An 18,592-nucleotide genomic window follows, 5' to 3' on the forward strand; every position below is an offset into this window, starting at 1 on the left:
GAAATCATGTTAGTTTCAAGATATTTGCACTATTTCTTTCTCTCCGCAGGAATGGCTTCACTAACATCCTACATAATTGTTAAAAATTGTAACAACTATGTAGCAATTAAAGCTAAAATTCGATCTTCTCTCTTAATCATTTGCAGCACCCGCAGAGGACTTTAGACCCATTTCTGTCCTTTTCCATACCCATCCTGAATCGAAAAGAGCGAAAATAACAGACCTGCTGAATTTATCCAGCACATTTTCTGGACATTTTGGGTTTCTAAATTAATTCCCTCAATGTGTCAAATGTCTTAAATGCTTGCTCACAAGGTCTTCGTATCTGCTATTTAAATAGTGCACTGTGAACACTTCAATCATCCATTTTATATGAAACAAGCACACAGTAACTGAACCGTCTTCACGCAAAAATACAAAAATGTATTTCCTTTCTCATCTTTTAAGCCCGTTTGGTTTTTTGTACCATTTAATATGAAGTCTTACAACTGCACCAGAAACCTCTGGTTAAAAAGATTCTGAAAATGTAGTCCGTAACATGAGAATTGGCAAAAGTTGTTGACACACAGAAGAAAGAAAATGTTGTGTGAGATTCAGCAAATAAAGGAACATTTCTTAGACTGTAGCTGAAAAAAATTGGTTTATTGAAACAGACTTTTTCACCATTCGACCGAGTGACTGGAGTTATACAGGGCACTTAAAGATGAGGGCAACAACATCACGAAATTAATTTTGAATGTTAAATCCTGGAGCAAGTACTGAAAATGGATTGCAATGTGAATGAGAAGAATACATTGGAACCTTGGGATTTTCTAAAGCAGTTACCTTTTACTTCCTTGGACTGCAGCGGCGTCAGTGAAAAACCCATTTGTCACCTTATAAAGCAGGATTTGAACATTGACTGTGGAAGGCCAAGTTAACTCAGTTGTTGGAACATACGCTGTTTAAGTGCAGAGTTGTGAGTATGAGCCCAACACTGGGCACCACCTGTTTATTTAGTATTTTCCCTTTGCAAATTCCCTTCCTCCAGCTATTCTTGATGACCCTTACATCCCATGAATCAGCTTAGCGAATCTCTTTTGCACCGCATTCAACGCCAGCATATCCTTTCTTAAATACGAGTAGCTAAACCAATATGGCTTCACCAACATCCAATACAGTTGTTACAAGATGTCCCGATCCTCAAAACACTAACACCTCGCAGTTAAGGCCAAAATTCCATTTACTTTCTTCATAACTTCAGCATCAGTTTAGGACTTTAGACCCATCCTTGTCCTTTTTCACACAAATCCTGAATCGAATAGTTATAATAACTACCTGCAAAATGCTATCCCACTGAAACTTCAACCACTTGCTCAACTTTGTAACCTAAAGTCAAGTCCAGGACCTTCCCCTTCCTTGTTGGGACTTCTACTTAGTGGCTGAAAAAATGCTCTCCTGGATGTATTTTAAAAATTCTGATAAATCCTTCACATTATGACGACTCCATTAATGTTGAGGAAGTTGAAAGTCTCTGCTACCATAATCCTGCTACTTCTACACTTTCTCAAAATCTGTCTCCTTATTTATTTAAAGGGGTTTTCAAAAATGTCACCTGTCCTTATTGCTATATAGATTCCTGAAGCAAAATAACAATATTTCCTCCTCCTTTACCACCTCCACTGCCTTGCATGAAGGCCCTGTATCCTGGAATACTGAGCTGCTAACCATGTCCAAGTGACAGCAATGGCTTTATGACCCCACTAATTTGTATCCTCAAATCATCTGCCTTATTCATCTGACTCCAAGCATTAAATACCATTCACCCGTGGCAAACTCTCTTATATCTTAATTGCCCAATGACAATGCCTTCCAGACTCTCTTGTTTCTTCTCTTTTTGGCCATTATTATTTTTGAACATTCTCTGGATTTCAGCCCACTGCTAAACTTTTTACATGACCCCCAACAGTACTGGAAACCCATCCCCAGCTCCCACAAGGATGCAGTTCCCATTCCAGTTTAGGTGTAACCGCTGTGTGTAATTCTACTCTTCCTGCTGAAGGACGGATGTTGTAAAACTTCAAAAGGTTCAGAAAAGAATTGTAATGGTTATTATTGTAATAGTGTACCATTAGTACACTAAGTTTCAAGCATTTTGGGATGACTCGGTTCCCAGTTGCTCATATGAAATGTACTGACTGTCATTGAGTGAAAAATAAAAACCACAGGTTCCTCGCACTTGTTGGAGGTGAGGATAGAGGAGATAGGCTCTCCATCTCCCCTTTCAAAATAAATTAGTCTGCTTTTGAGATAAAGATCCAATGCACAGTAGTTTTAATAAAATTTATATCATTTTTTCTCCCAACAAGGTAACCAGACATGTGGTGTTTTCAAACATCATGAGAAACAAGCCCAGATAACATGACTTGAATACAGATAATACGAGCAACAAAAATTCCTACAGATTCTTGGGAACTCATTGGTGTTTAACCACAGTGGCTCAGCGGTTAGCACTGCTGCCTCACAGTGCCAGGGACCTGGATTTGATTCCACCCTTGGGCAACCGAGTGTGTGGTTGTTGGCATATTCTCCCTGTGGCTGCGTGGGTTTCCTCTAGGTGCTCTGGTTTCCTCCCACGTGCTGGTTAGTGGATTCGCCAAGCTAAATTGCCCAGAGTGTTCAGTGATGCGTACATTAGGTGGGCTACGGGGAGATGTGTCTGGGTGGGATGCTCTGAGGTTTTGTGTGGAATTCTTGGGCCGAAGGGCCTGTTTCCATACTGTAGGAATACTCCGAATTCTATGAAAACCCGTCCTAATGAACTAGGGAATCCCTTTTCACACACTGCGGGTGGATTGTCTTTACCCAGTGTGAATGTGTTGATCTACAGCAATAAAACGTTATCATTTTCAAAACCTACTCTACAGTTACGTATTTGTTATTGAGATTAATGCGAAAGGACTAATAAATTAAACGCCATTTATTTCAATGCCAGAGGCCTAACAGCTAAGGCAGAGGAACTCAGGGCAAGATTGGAAACATGAAACTGGGTTATCATTGCAATTACAGAGGCAAGGCTCAGAGGTGGACAGGGCTGCCAGCTTAATGTTCTAAGATATAGTTCCTATAGAAAGGATAGAAAGTCGAAGGGGGAGGGGGAAGCAAAGCAAGAGAGGAGGGAAAAGTGGCATTTTTGAGCAAGGATAACATTACGGCGTTACTTAGGCAGGATATATCTGAGAATACATCCAGGGAAGTTATTTGGGTGGAACTGAGAAATAAGAAAGGGATGATCACCTTATTGGGATTATACTATAGCCACCCCCATTAGTCAGCAGGAATCTGACAAATAATTTTGAAAGAAGTTATCTGGAAGAATAACAGGGTGGTGATGGAAGGGATTTTAACTTTCCAAACAGACTGGGAATTCCATGGTCTAAAAGGCTTGGATGGAGCGGAGTTTGCTGAGAGTGTAGAGGAAAATGTTCTGATTCAGTATGTGATGTACCGACTACAGAAGGTGCAAAACTTGACCTGCTGTTGGCAAATAAAGCAGGACAGGTGACTAGGGTATCAGCAGGGGAGGACTTTGGGGCCAGTGACCATAATTCTATTAGTTTTAAAATAGTGATGGAAAAGAGTAGACCGGATCTGAAAGTTAAAGCTCTATATTGGAGGAAGGCCAATTTTAATGGTATTACACAAGAGCTTTCAAAAGTTGATTGGGGCAGATGTTCGCAGGTAAAACAGAAAGTTAGAAAGTGGGAAGCCTTCAAAAAAAAAAGAGATAACGAGAGTTCAGGGACAGTATACTCCTGTTCGGGTGAAGGACAATGCTGGTAGGTATAGGGAATTCTGGATGACGAGAGAAATCAAGGTTTTGGTCAAGAAAAACGAGGAAGGACATGTCAGGTATAGACAGCAGAGATCGAGTGAATGCTTACAAGAGTATAATGACAATAGTATACTTAAGAGGGAAATTAGTAGGGCAAAAAGGGAACATGAGGTAACTTAGGCAAATAGTATTAAGGAAAATCCAGTGGGATTCTACAAATAGATTAAGAACAAAAAGGATAACGATGGAGAGACAGGGCCCCTTAAAAAGCAGCAATGCCTCCTATGTGTGGAATTGCAAGAAATGGGGAATATAATAAAACAAGTATTATGCATCAGTATTTACTACAGAAAAGGATATGGAAGATATGGACTGTGGGGAAATAAATAGCAACATCTTGAAAATTATCCATATTACAGAGGTAGTGATGCTTAAAACGTATAAAAGTGGATAAGTTCCTGGGACCTGATCAGGTGTATCCGAGAACTCGGAGGGAAGCTAGGCAAGTGATTGCTGGGCCCCTTGCTGAGATATTTGTATCATCGATAGTCACAGGTGAGGGACCAGAAGTTGGCTAATGTGGTGCCACTATTTAAGAAAGGTGGTAAGGAAAAGCCAGGGAACTATAGGCCAGTGAGCCTGATATTAGTGGTGGGAAAGTCGTTCTAGGAATCCTGAGGGATAGTACTTGAAATATTTGGAAAGGGAAGGACTGATTAGGGATAATCAACATGGCTGTGTGTGTGGGAAATCATGTCTCACTGACTTGATTTTTTTTGATGCAGGAACAAAGAGGATTGAGTAGCGCAAAGAGGTGGATGTGTTCTATATGGATGTCACTAAGGCGTTTGACAAGGTTCCTCATAGTAGACTGATTAGCAAGGTCAGATCACATGGAATACAGAGAGAACCAGTCATTTGGAAACAGATCTGACTTGAAGGTAGAAGACGGAGTGCTGGTGGAGGGTTGCTTTGTCGACTGGAGGCCTGTGACCAGTGGTGTGTCATTTATAAAGATGATTTGGATGTGAATGTAGGAGTTATAGTTACTAAGTACCAATCCTTGCAGCATACTGCAGGTCAAAGGCCTTTCCAAATGGCCAGCTCTCCCTGGATTCCATGTGATCTAACCTTGTTAATCAGTCGACCATGAGGAATATCGAAAACATCCACCGGTCTGCCATCAATCTTGTTTCTAACTTCTTCAAAAAAACTCAATCAAGTTAGTAAGGCATAATTTCCTATGGACAAAGCCATGTCAACTATTCCCCATTCAGTCCACGCTTTCCAAATATATGTTAATCCTATCCCTCAGAATTCCCTCCAACAACTTACCCACAACTGACGTCAGGCTCACTAAAAGTTTATTGTTCCCTGGTTTTATGTTACCACCTTTCTTAAACAATGGCACCAGATTAGCCAACCTCCAGTGTAACAGCTCACCTATGACTGTCAATGGTGCAAATATCTGAGCAAGGGGCCCAATCGCAAGCTTAGCTTCCCGCAAAGTTCGAGAATACACCTGAAGAGGTCCTGGGGATTTATCCACCTTTATGCTCTGTATGGCATCCAGCACCACCTCCTCTACAACATGGAGCTTTTCAAGATACACATTCATTTCTCGAAGTTCTTTAGCTTTTGTATCCTTTATCACAGTAAATACTGATGTAAAATACTTTTTTGTATCTCACCCATCTCGTGCATTCCCACACATAGGCGGTCTTACTGTGCTTTTAAGAAGCATAGTAGTGTCAAAATTGGCCTCATTTAAAACTTTGACTCTTCGACCAAAGTCTATCCTTTTCCATAATTATTTTAAAACTAATAGAGATATAATCATAGGCCCCAAAATATTGTCCCCCCTGCTGACCCCTCAGTCACCTGCCCTACCTTATTTCCCAAGAGAAGATCAAGTTTTGAGCAGGGACTAATGACACCAGTACAAACAGCCCAAAGATCAAAGTTCATTCCTTGATTTAAGGGCAAAATCCTTCAAATGTGGTTGTGGTGAACTTGCTGGTGTGTTAACAGTTGGGATGATTGAGTGAATCCCTTTCCACACATAGAACAAGTGAATGGTCTGTCCCCAGAGTGAACTCGCTGGTGTCTCAGCAGGTTGGTTGAGTGAGCAAATCCCTTCCCATACTCGGAACATGTGAACAGTCTCTCCCCACTGTGAACTCGTTGGTGTTTCAGCAGGTTGCTTGACTGAGTGAATCCCAGCCCACAATCAGAGCAAATGAACAGTTTCTCCCCAGTGTGACTGCGTTGGTGCATTTCCAGCTGGGATGGGTAAATAAATCCCTTCCCACAATCCCCACATTTCCACAGTCTCTCCCCAGTGTGACCGTGCTGGTGTTTGGGCATTTCAGATGAATCTTCACAGAATCTTCGACACACAGACAATACGCATTTCTCCCTGGTGTGAACAGTGCTTCTTCCTTTAATGTTCAAAATCCTGAGATAATTAGGTTACGACAAACAGATTGAGTGTCAGATCTGGATGTGGTTTTGTTTGATTTCTCTGAATGCAATCACAATTTCAAACTGAAGAAAAAAAAAGTAGAGAGAGAGAGAGAAACCAGAAGAACACACACAAAGATTGTCAAACTCAGAAATTAATCTGATCAATTGTGGATGCAACACTGAGGGGCACTGCTGGATTATCAGTAAAACTGAACTGGTTCATTAAATGTCCTTCAGGGAAGGGAAACAGTCAGCGTTTGCCCAAAACTACAAAAAGAGATAGAGTTTGGACAGACATGAAGGGCAGGCATTTTATTCATCTGAAAATGAATCCAATTCCTGTTTTCTCTCCATACCCTCTGATCCTTCTGAAGGACTAAGATGCAGAAAAATACCTGAAATCTGAAATAAAAACAGAAAATGATAGAGATACTCAGCAGATCTGGCAGCATCTGAAATGGTGATAGATGCAGGAACCATTGCAATCTTGAAGAAGTGTTGAGATGATCATCCACTGCACCAAAATACAGGTTACACACCGAGTGCCAGAAAACGGGCCTAGCTTCAATAGGTGCTTGGTGGCCAGCACCGATACAATGGGGACATTGTTGAACACAATGTTACCCGAGTGTCTGACCCCATTTAGTTCCGTGTTTCTCTCCTATTCTCTTTTCGGAAACAGGCAGCAGCAAGTAGTGAAGAATGCAAATGATATTTCGGCCTTCATTGTGAGAGGATTCGAGTACAGGAAGAGGGATATCTTTCTATAAGGGCCTTGGTGAGACCACACCTGGAGTCGTGTGCACCTTTGTTCTCCTTTCCAGAGGAAGGATGGCCTGGCTACTGAATGATCGGAAAGAAGGTTCACCAGGCCAATTCCTGGGATCACAGGACTGATGTATGAAAAGAGATTTGATCTTGATTAATCCTTCTTTCTTTTAATCTTTCAGCCACCGACAACATCATGAACTAATTTCAAATCCCATTTGCTGATTTGAGTCTTTTACTGCTAAAGCTATACTTGGGTTCCCATTCCCCTGTCATACGAGTTTAAATCCTCACCAGTGGAACTAGCAAAAGCATCAACAAGAATATCTGTCCCAGCTCTGCCCAGGACAATTGTTCAAGCTTGTGCATGTCCCACCTTCCCCAGAAACAAACAAACAGTCTCAATGCCTCAGGAATCCAAACCTTTTAAGTTATAGCTCCAGCCATGCACTCATCTCATCTGTCCTCTTATGCTTTTACTAGCACGTGCATTGTAGCAGCTCACACTGTTACGGGATTAGATCACAAAAGGTCCTGTGGGGGGTATAAAAGAGTCCTGTTGAGAAGGAACATTAGGGAATTTACTTGGGTTTCTGTAAACAGACAGTTCAAAACACATAAGCATTTTAACAAGAGGCAGTTTTTAAAGGCCTGGTTCAGCCACAATCACAAGTTTGTTACTTAATAAAAAGTAGAAGCAAAAGTCTGATCCTACAGCATTCTGAACTGTTTAGGTAATTGTAACCAGAAATGCAAACAACCAATTAACGTGAAAGGGTTAGCTGAATTCCTAGAGCAAATGTTTGTCAGCAATAAAAGCAGCTCACTGTATCATTATGGAAGGAAAAGCAATAAATGGTGTAAACACAACCTCGAAAAGACCAACAACATAGGAAGGGGCAAAGGAAGATTATAAAGAGAGAAGTCAGGGCTGCAGAGAGATAAAACAATTGAAATGTAGATACGGATAATTTGAATAAATTCTTACATCCAAAGATCAAGGGAAGAGTGACAAAGATAGATTACAAAATCCGAAATGAAGATATGGTTAGTGCCTTAGTTATTTGTGAAATCTGAACAAATTTTGTTTCATGGCTTGGTAAAGCTCTAAAGTGACTGAATTTCACACTCAGTGGAACTGGAATAGATGCTTTTTATTAAAACAAGAAAGTAATAATGGAAAGCGCTTAGAGTAGAAAATGAAACTTCAGTTTAAAAATCATTTACAGAATGCAAATCGTTGGGATTGTAAACTGCAGCAGCAAGTCAGAAACACTGTTTGATCTTTTAAGCTGAAGTAAGAGAGGGATTTTTCCACAATTTGTCAACTGTATTACAAATTGTAGTCACTTTATATCAGAGTTGAGTTTAAAAGACTTAATCACAATTCCTAACAATCCACACTACAGTTAGTAGAGAATTTGGAAAAGTTCTTAGTGATAAGATACCATTTTGGTTTTTGGCAAAAAAATGTGGTGCAGCTGGCAAATGTCTGAGGAGGAATATAACTGTCAAAAGCATTGTAAGGTCCCAAAGACAGACGAAGTAGTTTTCGAGCTAACCTCAGGAGATTATAGAAGGGTTTAGGACTGAACATAGTGTTGTCCACGATTGTTTGAACATACGACATAGAACATTACAGCACAGTACAGGCCCTTCGGCCCTTGATGTTGTGCCGACCTGTCATACCGATCTCAAGCCCGTCTAACCTACACTATTCCATGTACGTCCATATGCTTGTCCAATGACACCCTAAATGTACCTAAAGTTGGCAAATCTACTACCGTTGCAGGCAAAGCGTTCCATTCCCTTACTACTCTCTGAGTAAAGAAACTACCTCTGGCATCTGTCCTATATCTTTCACCCCTCAATTTAAAGCTATGCCCCCTCGTACTCGCCGTCACCATCCTAGGAAAATGGTTTGCTTACTGGATTGGGTATATTGATTTGGGGTGTGTGGCTAACAATGACAACAATATTGCATGTAAATAACACCTAGCGAATGGAATAAAAATATCACAATCAGCCAGGGAAAGTTTGAGTGTCACTGTCCACTCTTCCAATCTGAGCTGTATTTAAGAGGGGAATTAGGCCTCATGTGAAAGCCAGGTTTGGAGTGGACTCTGGCCTCTCCCACACATGCGGTAACAGAGCTCTGAATAAAGGTCACTTGTACAACTGAACACAACACAAACTTCTCCCGACAACAATGTGGCACTGGGTGTAAGCTTGACAATACTACATTTGAGATCTCGTATTTTAGTGTATCTCTTAACTTCCTATCTTCAGCTTTCAGGTCCTCCTCCCTTGGTTTTCCTATGTCACTGGTACAATCGGATGTTCACCCTCCCACTCCAGAATGTCCTGAAGCTGCTCCGTGTCATCGCTAATCCTGGCACCAGGGAGGCAACATACCATCCTGGATTCATGTCTCTCTCTATCCCTTACTATTGAATCCCCTGTCTCTACAGTCATATTTATCGTTTCCCTCCCCTTCTATGCAGCGGAGTTACTCCGAGTGCCATGAACCCGACTGATGCTGCTTCCCGAGTGGCCACCCCAACATCCCCCACCTCTCTCCCCCCCAACTGAACAGTACCCAAAACAGTATATCTATTTGAGGGAGATGACTCCAGCACTTCCTTTCTGAGCCTTTTACTTGTCTGATAGTCACCCATTCCCTTGCTGTCTGTGTAATCTTCACCTGCTGCGTGACCAGTCTGTTGAGAATGCGACCACAACCTTCTCAGTTACCATGGATGCTCCATACTGACTGCACCCACAGCTCAAGCTCTGAAAAGCAGTTAACCAGTAGCTGCAGATGGACACACTTCCTGCACAAATAGCCAATAGGGACACTGGTAATGTCCCAGAGTTTAATGCGGAAAACTGTGAGGTGATTCACATTGGAAGGAGTAACAGGAATACAGAGTACTGGGCTAATGGTAAGATTCTTGATAGTGTGGATGAGCAAAGAGATCTCGGTGTCCATGTACATAGATCCCTGAAAGTTTCCACAAGTTGATAGGGTTGTTAAGAAGGTGTACAATGTGTTCGTTTTTACTGATAGAGGGATTGCGTTTCAGAACCATGAGGTCATATTGCAGCGGTACGAAACTCTGGTGCGGCCGCACTCGGAGTTCTGGTCACCGCATTGCACGAAGGATGTGCAAGCATTGGAATGGGTGCACAGGAGATTTACCAGAATGTTGCCTGGTATCGAGGGAAGGTCTTATGAGGAAAGGTTGAGGGACTTTAGGCTGTTTTCGTCAGAGAGAAGAAGGTTCAGAGGTGACCTAATAGAGACATACAAGATGATATGAGGATTAGATAGGGTGGACACTGAGGTCCTTTTTCCTCAGATGGAGCTGGCTAGCACGAGGGGATATAGCTTTAGATTGACGGGTCATAGATATCGGACAGATGTCAGAGGTAGGTTCTTTACTCAGGGTAATAAGGGCGTGCAATGCCCTGCCTGCAACAGTAGTAGACTCGCCAAGTTTAAGGGCATTTAAGTGGTCTTTGGATAAACATATGGATGATAATGGAATAGTGTGGGTTAAATGGGCTTCAGTGTGGTTTCACAGGTCGACACAACATCAAGAGCCTATGTTCTATTGTGCAAGAGGAGCACATCACAGGTGTGATGTCTTCTGTTTTGACTTCTCTCCAGATTAAGCCAGTTTCTGCCTTAAAAAGAATTTAATTAAGCTAGGTCCTCCCCCTTCATTTCAAACATTACTATTATAAACCTAAAGCCCCTAACTTTATTTAAGCTAATATATACTTTAAAAACTGTAAGAAAATTCTTTACAGTATCAAATATCAATTGGCTGTTTCCATTAGGACTGAGAGACTTTCTGAACTGCCCAAACTGAGACTGAGCATCACACTCAATCTTTCAGTTTCACTTTCTGTTTCACCCAACTCCAAAGCACTCTCATTTAGCCAAGCAGCACTCACAGTGCAGCCTTTTCATTTTCATTGTATGCTCACACCCACTCTGATCTCAGCCTCCCATACTGTTTCAATGCAGCTCAATGGAAGCTCAGGGAACAGCATCTTCACGTTAAATGCAGTAATTTATAAACCTCAGGAATCAACACAGACTTCAGCAGTTTCAGGATCAATGGAGTTGTCAGGAAATGGAAGATTCCACCTGGAGGGGTGCTGGAATTTGTGCCCATCAGGAATTTTAAAAGGAAGTTTGCAGGTATTCAAGAATGAAAAATGTATAGACTAAAATCATGAAGTGGGCGATTGGGACTAAATATGACAGTTCTTTCAAAGAGACGAGGTGTTGTTTGGACAAATCTACCCCTCTCAGGCCAATATCTCCTTTCTCAGCTGCAGGGTATAGAACTGAACACTTATCCCAGAGGTGATCAAACCAAAAATTTGAATATCCTGCTTTCAAGTTACAAACTTACCAGGAGTATTCTCCCATGCATAAAATGGTTAAACCTCTTTCCTTTCACTGTTAAGTGTCAATGATACTCAGATCCTGATCACTCCGCTTAATGGAGAACTTGCATTGGGATCCTGGTTTGCAAATTATTCTCAATAAATATCCTGTAAAGCAAATCCACAAGAGACAAATAACGGTCAGGCCTGGACAGAAATCCAGAAAACACAAGATTGTCTGGAAAAGGCAAACATTTCTCTTGGTTTCTGTTAGTTATGTATAAATCCTCCTCTTAAAAGCACCCTGCTCCCCCACACAGAAAGATGCAGAGGTAAAATACACCCATTATTACAGACTGAGGAAGTCAGACATTAATAAATTTGACGAGGGAGCACAAGGGGACTCAGAGCACTTTCAGTGATTTGATCCCAATCATATGAATACTGGGCAAACGGATATGCTTTAATAGATCATAATATTTAAAGCAGGACTTCCTACAGTGAGAGTGCAACAGGTAACATGAAGTTCTAAGCAAGGATTAGCGGATCCGAAACGTTATTTTTTTTCCTTTCACAGATGCTACCAAACCTACTGAGCTTTTCCAGCAACTTTGTTTTTGAACATGCAGTTCTGAACACGTTTTCGGCATTTCTCCTCCATTAAATATCTAACGGATAACTTGCAGCAATTTATACTGCCTGAAGCCAGTACTCCGCCAGCGTCAAAGGTCCTTCCCAGGAAATACACGCCGTGTCTCACAGTCTGGGAAAGAAGTCCAGAAAAACAAAAACAAAAACAAACATTTCTCTTGTCTTAATCTCCCCTCCCAAGCAAGAAAGGCTGCGCTTGCGTTCCACTGCAGGTTGCCACCTATAAATATGGCGATCCGGCATGAGTCCCGAAGATCACTGCCCCTAATAAAGATGGTGGCAATTACCTCTGCCTATCGCAGCCTCAGGTCCGTAGCAGTTTTTCCGTTTGCTGCAAAAAACGGGGCCGGCATGTTAAAATTTGTTTTCTGACATGCATCAACGGCTAATAAAGCCTCTCAGTCAATACCGAAAGTATTTCCCTCCCGTTTTTTTGCAGCTTTCCTTTTTATCCCGTGTACTGTACCTTCCGAAAGCAGCTAACCCTCATTCGCAGAGATATTGCGCCCGCGGACAGAGGCGATCACATGATTTTCACACAGACAAACATCTCACTCGCTCTGATTGGCTGGAGGGTAGGCCGCTTCCATTGGCCCCGCCCCGTGCTCCGATTGAACCAAAGCTGACATCGCTCACAGGGAGATAGCAATAGCTGCAGGTGTTGGAGTCACAGATGACAGTGTGGAGCTGGAGGAACACAGCGAGCCAGGCACCATCAGAGGAGCAGGAAAGTTGATGGTTCAGGACCCTTCTTCAGAAATGGGGGAGGGGACGGGAACTGAAACATAAACAGAGTGGGGGCTGGGGAAGGTAGGTGGGAAGGTGATAGGTGAGTGCAGGTCGTCAGTGGTGAAGATTTTTCCTGCTGTTCATTAGCTCTGTGAGTGATGGTGAGGGTTCATCCCGAGATGGGGAAAAAAAGGGCCATTCCTGATTCTCCTAATGTACGGCAAAACAGCTTGTATTTTATGGAAACTTTTACTCTGTCATTTTCCTCGATGTTTTGGCTGTTTCAGAGACTTGGATAGAGCAGGGTCAGGAATGGATGTTGCAAGTTCCAGGGTTTAGATCTTTCATTAAGGTCAGGGAAGATGGTAAAAGAGGGTGAGGTGTGGCTTTGTTAGCCAAGGACAGTACAACGGTGGCTGAAAGAACTTTTGATGAGGTGGTATGGGCTGAGAGCAGAAACAGGAGAGGAGAGGTCGCACTGCTGGGAGTTTTTTATAGGCCCCTGCAAAGTTCCAGGGATGTGGAAGAGTGGATTGGCAAAATGATTCTGGGCAGGAGTGAAAAGAACAGGGTGGTCATTATGGCAGCTATTAACTTCCCTAACATTGAATGGAAATGCTATAACTCTAGTATGTCGGATGCATCAGTTTTTGTCCAATGTGTGCAGGAGGGTTTCCTGACTCGGTATGTCGAAGGGCCGACGAGAGGGGAGGCCACACTGGATCTGGTACTTGGTAATGAACCAGGCCAGGTGTTTGATTTAGTGGTAGGTGAGCACTTTGGACAGAGTGACCATAATTTGGTTATGTTTACTGTAGCAATGGAAAGGGTTAGGAATATGCCACAGGGCAAGAGTTATAGATGGGGGAAGGGCAATTATAATGTGATTAGGCAAGATTTAGGAGGCATAGAATGGGTTAGCAAAATGCAAGGGATGGGGACAATCAAAATGTGGAGCTGGTTTATGGAACAGATATTGCTGTCCTTAATAAGTATGTCCCTGTCAGGCAGGGAGGGAGCGATAAGGTAAGGGAACTGTGGTTTACAAAAGAAATTGTATCTCTTGTTAAGCAGAAGAGGGAGGCATATGTGACGATGAGACAAGATGATTCAGATGAGGCGATGGAGAGTTACAGATGAGCTAGTAAGGATTTAAAGAGAGAGTTAAGAAGAGCAAGGAAGGGACATGAGCAGACATTGGCAGGTAGAATAAAGGAGAACCCTAAAGCGTTCTATAGGTATGTGAAGAATAATACGATGTCTCGGGTAGGAATAGGGCCAGTCAAAGACAGAAGTGGGAAGTTGTGTGTGGACCCTGTGGAGATTGGAGAGGTGCTAAATGCTTATTTCTCATCTGTTTTCACTGAGGAACAGGAGAATATTGTAGAGGAGGTGACTGAGTTACGGGCTACTAGAATTGAAAGGATTAAGGTTAGTAAGGAGGAGGTGTGATCAATTCTAGAAGGTGTGAAGTTCGTAAATCCCCTGGGCCAGATGGGATTTTTCCGAGGATTGTCTGCGAAGCCAGATAGGAGGTGGCAGAGTCTTTGGCCTTGATCTTTGAGTCCTCATTATCTACAGGTTCAGTACCAGAGGTCTGGAGGATTGCAAATGTTGTGCCCTTGTTCAAGAAGGGCAGTGGGGCTGACCCAGGTAATTATAGACGTGTGAGCCTTACATCTGTTGTAGGAAACATTTTGGGAAGGATTATAAGAGATAGGATTTATTATCATCTAGCAAGCAACAATTTGATTGGAGATAGTCAGCATGGATTCGTCAAGGGCAGGTTGTGACTCCCAAAACTCATTGAGTTTTTTGAGAAGGTGACCAAGCATGTGGCTGAGGGAAGGGCAGTTGACGTGGTGTACATGGACTTCAGTAAAGCCTTTGATAAGGTTCCACATGGTAGGCTATTGAAGAGAATACAGAGACACGGGATTGAGGGAGAATTAGCAGTTTGGATTAGAAACTGGCGTTCCGTAAGAAGGCAACGAGTGGTGGTTGATGGAAAATATTCAGCCTGGAGTCCAGTTACTAGTGGTGTGCCTCAAGGATTTGTTTTGGGACCACTGCTGTTTGTCATTTTTATAGATGACTTGGACGCAGGCATAGGTGGATGGGTTAGTAAATTTGCAGATGACACTAAAGTCAGTGGAGTGGTGGACAGTGTGGAAGAATGTTGCAGGTTGCAGGGAGACTTGGATAAACTGCAGAATTGGGCTGGAAGGTGGCAAATGGAGTTTAATATGGATTAAATGTGAGGTGATTCACTTTGGCAAGAATAATAGGAAGGCAGAATACCGGGTCAATGGAAAGATTCTTGGTAGTGTGGCTGTGCAGAAGGATCTTGGTGCCCATGTACTAAGATCCCTGAAAGTTGCCACCCAGGTTGATAGTGCTGTTAAGAAGGCTTACGGTGTGTTAGGTTTTATTGGTAGAGGGACTGAGTTCCGGAGCCATGATGTCATGCTGCAACTGTAGAAAATGCTAGTGTGGCCTCGTTTTGAATATTGCGTGCAATTCTGGTCGCCCCATTACAGGAAGAATGTGGAAGCATTGGAAAAGGTGCAGAGGAGATTTACCAGGATGTTGCCTGGTCTGGAGCGTAGGCCCTATGAAGAAAGGCTGAGGGACTTGGGTCTGTTCTCTCATTGGAGAGAAGGAGGCTAAGAGGGGATTTAATAGAGACATACAAGATGTTCAGAGGATTAAATAGGGTGGACAGTGAGAGCCTTTTTCCAAGGATGATGACTTCAGCTTGTACAAGGGGACATAGCTACAAATTGAGGGGTGTTAGATTTAAGACAGATGTCAGAGGCAGGTTCTTTACTCAGAGAGTGGTAAGGGCATGGAACACCCTGCCTGCCAGTGTAGTTAACTCAGCCACATTAGGGACATTCAAACAGTCCTTGGATAAGCATATGGATAATGATGGGGTAGTATAGGGCAAGGGGCTTAGATTAGTTCACAAGTCGGCGCAACATCGAGGGCCGAAAGGTCTGTTCTGTGCTGCATTGTTCTACGTTCTATGTTCGAGGTGCTTCACAGATGAGCAAAACATCGATTAAAGATATCAATTTTACGATGTATCATAAAGAATAAGAGAGAGGTTCAGGGAGGAAATTCCATAGTTTGGGTTGTCAGCAGCTCTAACCCTGGAGTGTTGTAAGTGGGGTGGGTCAGAAAAATATCTGGAAAGGGGAATTGCAGGAGTGCAAAAAACACATATGGCCTTCATGACGGCAAAGGTTTCAGAGACTGTCATTAGAGAGTACGGATGTCGCATGGAGCTTAAGGCATTACTCTGCACTCAATCCATTACAAGTCATGACCACAAAGGTACAGAAGATTTCTGATGCCTTAATCAGGCTGATCAATATTTGTATCGATGGGCTTGCAAAATGTCAGTAATCGCCTCTACCTCAGAGTCATGGTATTGTTGGGATGCTGCTACAGAAGAGGAGACAGGGAGCAAGGAATGTCACATAAAACGCTCTCCTCTTCTCACTATTTTCACTGCAAAACCAAGGGAGCACCTAACATACCACCTCTATCTCCCATCACAACACTTTGCCCCACAATAACTCTGTCTGCCCCTGCACAAGGAGAAGTGGGATTCTTTTCCAGGACCATGTGGTGCCCTGAAACTCTGAGTGAAGACCAAAAGCATCTGAGCGATGAGAGCAAAGATTTGAGAAGACTGTCTGCACCTTTGCTGAAACTTACAGGAGCACCAGGTCAAAGCAATAGGCAGCATGTGGAGTACAAACTGGAATTGAGTAAGTGTGCGTCTGTACAAATTTGGACAGGCCGGGGGTTTGGGACACTTGACAAAATTTTCAGTTTCCTTTTTGAATAGTCACCTGAAATGCCTTTTTAGAACCACTTCTAACCCTTATCCATGCTCAGATCTGGAGGGCCAGGTCACTCTTGCACTGGTTTCATCCTGCAATTTTATGAAGTCAGCAACAAGATGAGTTTCAACATTGACTTTGAAGATTATTGAAAGCTATCATCGATTGCCATTAGAATGTTTTGATTTTGATTTATGTTGTCTCGTGTACTGAAGTACAGTGAAGTGTTTTTGAGAGTGGTGCAGGCAGATCATAGCAAACAATGATTTACAGATCAAAGTGTGTGCTTAGACAGAGCAAGGCATGCAAGGTTATGCCTGCATAGGAGGTGTGCAAAGCAAGATCAACACTATTTGGAGTTACAGAGTCCATTCATCAGTCGAATAATGGCAGAGAAGAAGCTGTTCTTGAACCCCTTGATGGGTGTGTTCAATCTTCTGCCCAATGGAAGAAGTTGGATGAGAGCATTACCGAGATGGGACGGGTCATTGATGATGTTGGCAGCCTTTCTGCGGCAAAGAGAAGTGTAAATGAAGTCCATGGATAGGAGGCTGTTGCCGTTGTGGCCTCCTCTACATTGGGGAAACCAAGCGGAGGCTTAGGGACTGTTTTGCAGAACACTTACGCTTGGTTCGCACTTTACAACTGCACCTTCCAGTTGCAAACCATTTTAACTCCCCCTCCCATTCCTCAGACGACATGTCCATCCTGGGCCTCCCGCAGTGCCACAACGATGCCACCCGAAGGTTGCAGGAACAGCAACTCATATTCCGCTTGGGAACCCTGCAGCCCAAAACGTATCAATGTGGACTTCACCAGCTTCAAAATCTCCCCACCCTCCACTGCATCCCAAAACCAGCCCAACTCGTCCCTGCCTCCCTAACCTGTCCTTCCTCCCACCTATCCCCTCCTCCCACCTCAAGCCCCACCCCCATCTCCTCCATACTAACCTCATCCTGCCCCCTTGCCCTGTCCATCCTCCCTGGACTGACTTATCTCCTCCCTATCTCCCCACCTATACTCACCTTTACAGGCTCCATCCCCACCTCTTTGACCTGTCTCCTCTCCACCTATCATCTCCTCTATCCATCTTCAATCCGCCTCCCCCTCTCTCCCTATTTATTTCAGAACGCCCTTTCCCTCCCCCATTTCTGAAGAAGGGTCTAGACCCGAAATGTCAGCTTTCCTGCTCGTATGATGCTGCTTGGCCTGCTGTGTTCATCCAGCTCTACACCTTGTATTCTCTGGATCAGAGTTTGGCTTCTGTGATGATTCGTGCTGTGCACACAACTTTCTGCAGTTTCTTATGGCCTTGGGCTGAGCAGTCGTTGCACCAGGCCATTATGCACCCAGATAGGATGCTTTCTATGGTGCATCTGTAAAGGTTGGTGAGGTCTTCATGGACATGCAGTACAGTAGATAAACAAAACATAAAAAGTAAAAGTTCAAAAAGATGCCAAGTTAGACATGCTGAGACTTTGTCAGATTTGAAACTGTTTTGTGTAGGTAACAGTTAAAGAAAGCTCTTGCAGTTCTTTTGTCAGTGAGTACAGAAGTGCTGGTGAAATAAAGGATTATAGATGTAGCAGCCCTGAGTTAAGAGGAAAACAGCACAGGCATAAATATGCAGAAGATCACGAGGTTGACTAAGGTCAGTGTTGCTTATATGAACTGTGACTGGGCACAGTGGGGAGTTAATCAGATAAGAACAAGGATAAAATAGATCTGTGTCTGTGCAGTGGAGACCAACCAGAGTCAGAAGATGAAGGCCCAAGACAGACACTTTGAAGATCAAGGCTGCAAAAACTATCAGAAGTCCTTTTAACACTGTTGTTTAGCCACTGACAGGAACAGTACAACTGTTTGAGTGTAAGTTGTTGTCTGCATTTATCACTGCAGTTTGCCT

The 18,592-nt window shown here is 43.1% G+C and overlaps 1 long non-coding RNA gene across 3 annotated transcripts; it reads right to left on the minus strand.

Annotated features, from left to right (window-relative positions):
• Window positions 1-625: 625 nt before the first annotated feature.
• Window positions 626-12,683, minus strand: LOC132207778 (uncharacterized). 3 transcript variants are annotated; one of them, XR_009443808.1, is made up of 4 exons: window positions 12,570-12,683; window positions 12,046-12,434; window positions 11,479-11,620; window positions 626-7,582 (listed from the first exon to the last, which is right to left on the minus strand). It is a non-coding gene; the product is annotated as an uncharacterized LOC132207778 (long non-coding RNA). The 3 variants fall into 3 exon arrangements; XR_009443806.1 differs by having other exon boundaries at window positions 11,479-12,434; XR_009443807.1 differs by having other exon boundaries at window positions 626-7,604; window positions 11,479-12,434.
• Window positions 12,684-18,592: the final 5,909 nt, after the last annotated feature.

The sequence above is a fragment of the Stegostoma tigrinum genome, unplaced genomic scaffold, assembly GCF_030684315.1.
Source record: "Stegostoma tigrinum isolate sSteTig4 unplaced genomic scaffold, sSteTig4.hap1 scaffold_156, whole genome shotgun sequence".
In the NCBI taxonomy this organism is placed as follows: domain Eukaryota; kingdom Metazoa; phylum Chordata; class Chondrichthyes; order Orectolobiformes; family Stegostomatidae; genus Stegostoma; species Stegostoma tigrinum.